At 38.4% G+C, this 6,000-nt stretch overlaps 1 long non-coding RNA gene across 1 annotated transcript in view; it reads left to right on the top strand.

The window, feature by feature from the left end:
• The first annotated feature begins 434 nt into the window (after positions 1–434).
• The window catches only part of LOC308677330, a 61,103-nt gene continuing 55,537 nt past the window's right edge, over positions 435–6,000 (top strand). The window contains exons 1-2 of the long non-coding RNA XR_014028454.1: positions 435–549; positions 640–706. This is a non-coding gene — a long non-coding RNA (uncharacterized lncRNA). The remainder of the gene's footprint in view (positions 550–639; positions 707–6,000) is intronic.

The raw sequence follows: 6,000 nt of genomic DNA, 5'->3' as shown, positions 1-6,000 counted from the left end.
TTATCGTGGAACATGAGATTTGGATATTCTTTATTAACAAGCATAGATGTAAATATTAATTTGAACAAGTACACTTCCATATTGCTTATTTAACCCCACTTACCCATAGTTTAGCTATAAGCATAGCTATAAATATTAATTTGAACAAATACATTTTCCTATTGCTTGTTTAACCCCACTTACCCAAACAACCCATGTCTGCTGCAGGACTACCGCTAGTAGGAATTCTTCATTGCTTAACACCCACCACTACAGAGACTCTTTAAAAAATAAAGACAAAACCAACCAAACTTATTTCAAGGATAAGCTTTTCCTCCTAAGATTTGTCCAGTAGCAATGAATGTCTCATCTAAGGATTTTATTCTAATTATTTGATTTTTGCTTTATTTGCGGCATTAGCTAATTGTCAACTCTCCTAAAACTTGTATAGAAAAAGAAGATACTATTGTCACCATATTTATATGACTGTAGTGGAGTGGAGTCTGGATTCCCAGAAGGAAGAGACTGCATTCCAGAGGGCAAAGAGGCAGTTTCATCTGGAGAAAGAGAGTTAAGAAGATTCCTCCCTAATTATTCCTAGACTATATCTAAAATGATGCTATATCTATATCTTTAATTTGGCATGATTTCTGTCTGTAGGTGAGGAACAATAAAGGAAGAACTCTGCATGTCTTTCTTGTTTCTTGGGACCTGACACCGGCAAAAGGTAATCCTTGATTTAGTATAAATCCTACAATCCAAGATTTGACAAATCCCAAATAATTATCAGGGGATTTCTACACATTTCTACATTTCTACTCTCATATTTCTCTGAAAGGTAAACACCTTTCCCTCCTAGCAATTCTCTTGATCTCAAGGGGGTTTCACCAAATATATGATTTTTATCTCTTTTTCAATCCCAATGTTTGCAAATAGCAAAAGACCACCATTTTTCTTGGAATCAGGATATTTCAGTTTCTACCACAAGTTCTTATGGTAACGAGTGGAGCCACACCAATAGCACTTATATACCACTTCATAGTGTTTTAGAGCTGTCTCTAAGTGGTTTACAGAGTCAGCATATTGCCCCCAACAATCTAGATCCTCATCTTACCGATCTCAGAAGGATGGAAAGCTGAGTCATTCAGAATCGAACTCCTGGAGTGAGCAGTGAGTTAGCCTGGAGTAATGCATTCTAACCACTGTGCCACCACAACTCTTCCTTAGAAAGAACAACTCTTTCTACAAGAGTGAATTTTTGTTTTGGCCCATCTGAGTTCTTGGCCCCAATCAGCCATTGCAGCACCTGCAATGAAACCTCTTCCTTCCCCTTCATAAAGCTTCAGCATCTGGTTCATTGTGCTTCCAATCTGCTATGGATTAGATATTGTCATTTTTCACTCCCTTCTCCATCAGCCAAAATAGTAACTTATTGACACTATCAGGCATCTGGATGGAAAAAGGCTAGCATGCTGCTGTCTCATGACTTCTATCCCAGTGAAAGAATTGGAATGTTAAAGATATTCAACACCATGATAACTGATGACAGGTGTTTCAATGCATTTATGTGGAGATGTTTCCTTGCAGGCATCCTACATGTATTTTGGAAGGAATTTATTTTGTAACCTCCACATAAATGTACAAATATGTGACAGAAGAAAGACAAATCCAACCATTTATTTCATTTTTCTTGGGGGTGAGGATGGGGACGTATGGAGATGGGACTTCTAAATGGAGAAAAAGGTATATAGTATTTTATTTATTTATTTAATTTAATTTGTATACCGCCCTTCTCCCGAAGGACTCAGGGCGGTGAACAGGGCCATAAATACCAAAATAACCAAAATACAAAATTAAAAACAAATTAAACCCTGGTGCCCAAATGTAAAAATAAATTACACTAAAACAATAATTAAAACCCAAACCCATCAGACCAGGCCGGCTTGTTCAAACAAATAAGTTTTTAGATCACGTCGGAAGGAGCGAAGGTCGGGAGCCATCTGGAGCTCAACTGGTAAATGGTTCCAAAGGTCAGGCGCACCCACAGAGAACGCCCTCCCCCTGGGAGCCACCAGACGGCATTCTCCGACTGGTGGCACCCTAAGGAGGCCCTCTCTGTGGGAGCGCACTGGGCGGAGGGAAGTTGATGCCGGCCGCAGGTGCTCCCTAAGGTATTCCGGACCCATGCCATGTAGGGCTTTGTAGGTCATTACCAGTATCTTGAATCTCACCCGGAAGGTAACCGGAAGCCAATGCAGTTCACGGAGCAGAGGTGTAATATGGGAGTATCGGGAGACCCCCAACACAACTCGTGCGGCTGCATTCTGCACCAGTTGGAGCCTCCGAGTGGTCCTCAAGGGCAGCCCCATGTAGAGAGCGTTGCAGTAGTCTAACCAAGAGGTCACGAGCGCATGAGTGACTGTACACAAGGCATCCCGGTCTAGATAGGGCCGCAACTGGCGCACCAGGCGGACCTGGGCGAAGGCCCCCCTAGTCACAGTTACTATATGATCTTCTAAAGAAAGCTGTGAATCTAGGAGAACTCCCAAGTTGCGAGCCTTATCTACGGGGGAGGGGTAATAACTCACCCCCCCATAGTGAGAGATGGAATGATCTGAATTTCCTGAGATTCTGGCACGTACAGCCACTCAGTCTTGTCAGGGTTGAGCTGAAGCCTGTTCCTCCCCATCCAGACCCGGACCGCCTCCAGGCAACGGGACATCATGTCGAGGGCATCACTGGGGTGGTTTGGGGTCGAAATGAAAAGCTGGGTATCATCAGCATACTGATGATACCCAACTCCAAAGCCACGAATGATCTCACCCAGAGGCTTATGTAATAAGCCTATGTAATAAGCTCTCAAAAAGTATACATGTGCTAGCATCTACAGCAAATTGTGTGTGTGTGTGTAAATTAATATAAATTAATAAAACTTAGATTTAACTTTGATTTAAGCTTGAGTGTTTGACAAATGAAAATGCTTTTTAGGGTATCTTTGAAAGTTCTCTAAAACGATCCTCATTTAAAGGTATATGCTTTCATAAAGGAAAAATACTACCTTACATACAGTAAATTGTTGTCTGACTCGGAAATGGGAAAGCTTGTTTCCCCTTTTATTTTGAACAATGCTATATAACAACAACAAAAATCATACTGTATGAATGTATGAATATATGCATCAGCCCTTAGCTTTTTAATAGATTCTTACTTTATTTTTCAAGTCAAGGGAGCAGTAGTAGCATTCGGCCAGTAGGTGGCTCTCAGATCACAAGAACAAAATTCTTGGTGGGGGGTGGGAAGAGGAGGGAAACGGTTAAGCATCAATCAAGCTGCAGCTGCATTGTGAACAGGTCAAAGAGCCTTCTGCTTGCTCAGCTGCATTGCCATTCTTCCAAGCCTCCTCTTTGCCACCTTATACTCTCCTCCTTTCCCAATCATTTGATGGCATATATTGTTATTCATCAACATGGCAGTACGTTATATTGGAGCCAGGCCCACTTTTGAGTTTTCTGGAGGTTTTGCCTGGAAAATACACCATGTTATTTTTGTGCTACCTGATCACAAGTTCTTTAGGCAATGCATGTGAATTATACAATTCTATCTCCTCCTTTTAAACTATTTCATAGAGTTTTCCATTCATTCTTTCATTGCCTTTCAGCTGTTTGCGCTGTTAATACTGCAATTGTTGTGGAAATCCATGCAATTTAAAACAGATTGCATATTGATTAGTATGAAGTCTGACGAACAAATAGTTCTTTTGCAGAACAAATGTTCTAGATTTTGTTTTTTATGATATAACTGGGCAAAAAGCAGCCTGGTATATAAAATCCAAGATAAAAATTCCAAGTCCAATAATTCAAGGGTTGTTATTAGTACTTTATTACCAGTTCTTTGAGTATGTTCCTGAGGGCAATTTTTAAGAGCCAGTCTTTAAAAATTTCTCCTAGCTGAAATCCAGGATGAAAAAAAGGTAAGTGAAGTGGATAAAAACAGCTTACTGAAGAAATAACCTGAGAAAGGTTTGAGGACAAAATGTGAAGAGCTGAGAGGAAGTGAAAGTCTATGAGGGGTGCATATAGATGTGTCCAGTGCTTTTTTTGTAAAAGAAAAAGGTGCCGGAACTCACATGTTATACAACCTTTCCTTGCCTACCCTACAAGGTTCCATCCAAAAAAGGTGCCGGAACTCCGTTCTGAGCGTTCTATGACAAAAAAAGCCCTGGATGTGTCCAAGAGATCAGGGGTTTATGCAAAGATTTTTCATAAAACTGCCATCAAAATATATTAATAAAATTAAGAATGACTTTTAAGTAGAGTTCCTTGTAGTAGCCAAATTTTGTGCACTATGATTAAAGAAGTAATGACTCTTATTTTTACTAATACCTTGTTCTGTTGTCTTTTAGTAATTTTTGGATGATATATATTTTGGTGAATAGTCTTACTACATTGTATTTAGTTTATATGCAGTTGTTGTTTATTTACCTTTTTTCTGATTCTGATTCTCCTTGTTATCTTTTATTCATTTTGTCTGTTTTATGTTTTTGGTCATTGGCAAATGAATATTATTACTTCTAAGAAAAAGAAAAGGGCAACTGTGCACTAAATAATCCCAGTTGATCCTCCTTAAGTCTAGCGTTGTCGAATAGTGGAAGATTTTGTGAGAAGAAATATTAAATATTCTAGCATCTTGGTTTTGTGTGTGTGTGTGGAACAAGAAAACTTTGTTATTTTCTGCACTGAAAAGTCAACTTAAAAAAAAAAGATAAAGTTATTGCATTGGGTAAAAAATTCCATACCTTGCATCCTCCAGGAAATATCTAGAGCATAACTGATTTAGAAAATCAGAACCGAATTAGGCAGATTAAAAAAGAAGTCTTCACATAATTATTCTAGTTGCTGAGATTGTGGGTAAAATTATGAGGAGATACTGATGTACTGCATCCTAAAATTCCAAACAGAAAAATATTTTTTATTATTTTTATTATTCTTTGTTCTCTATATGCATTTTTAGAATTGCAAAACAAAAAACAATTTGGAAGTAAAAATTAGAACTGTCTTTGTATGCAATGAAACCAATTTTACAGTACTTCCTGTTTCAGAACCAGTTCAAAACTATTTCATATTATGTGATTCAACATTTGATGTTTCTTTATTAAAACATAGAAAGTGTTAATTCAACTGCTGTGATTCACTTAATGAGTGCTGCAAAAAAGGCAATAAAATCAGATACAACCACATAGTGACCCACTTAATGACCATATAATTTATGTTCATAATTCCAGGCTCAATTATGATTATAAATCAAGAACTACCTATAACATCTCTATTAGTACTTGCAGTTCTATTTTACCCAGAAGCTCTGGATACATACAACTAAATAAAAACAGATTTACAAACTTCATTGTACACTTTATAAATAAAAGCTTCATTTATTCATACACACATATTTATACATATACAACTCCCTCTTTAGGAGACTAAGCTAGGTTTGAGTTCCAGAAGAATCAAGGTGCAATGCTTGATACATTCTATCTGATAGTTTGAAATACAACAATTTCCATTTACCTTTATAAATTACAACACGGATTGGCCAGTTCCAGCTTGCTCCCCTAATCAGTTTTCCATCTGAGTACTATTGATTTATCCAGCTCACCTTGGTACCATCTTTTGTTATATGAATGACCATTTGAACTTTGACAGCTATCCTTTTAAAGAAATTTTTATTCTGTTATTTTTTTACATGTTTTTTTCTTGTGTTCATGCCCTACCATATAGTGATTTACAGAAATATCTACTGTATTTTCTGGCGTATAAGACGACTGGGCGTATAAGATGACCCCCCAACTTTTGAGATGATTTTCAAGATTTTTCATCTTATACGCCAGAAAATCAGCGAGCCCGGGAAGGCACGCCCTCCCCTCTCACTGTGGAGGAAGCAGGGCAGGCTGGTGTCTGGCGGGACTCCTTAGGAGCCAGGGAGCGATGCTGCCTCAAGAGGGAAGAGTGTCGGGCGGGAGCCGGC

This window comes from Vipera berus (genome assembly GCF_964194415.1).
Source record: "Vipera berus genome assembly, chromosome: Z".
Lineage (NCBI taxonomy): Eukaryota > Metazoa > Chordata > Lepidosauria > Squamata > Viperidae > Vipera > Vipera berus.
This window is presented reverse-complemented; position numbering and strand designations above follow the sequence as displayed.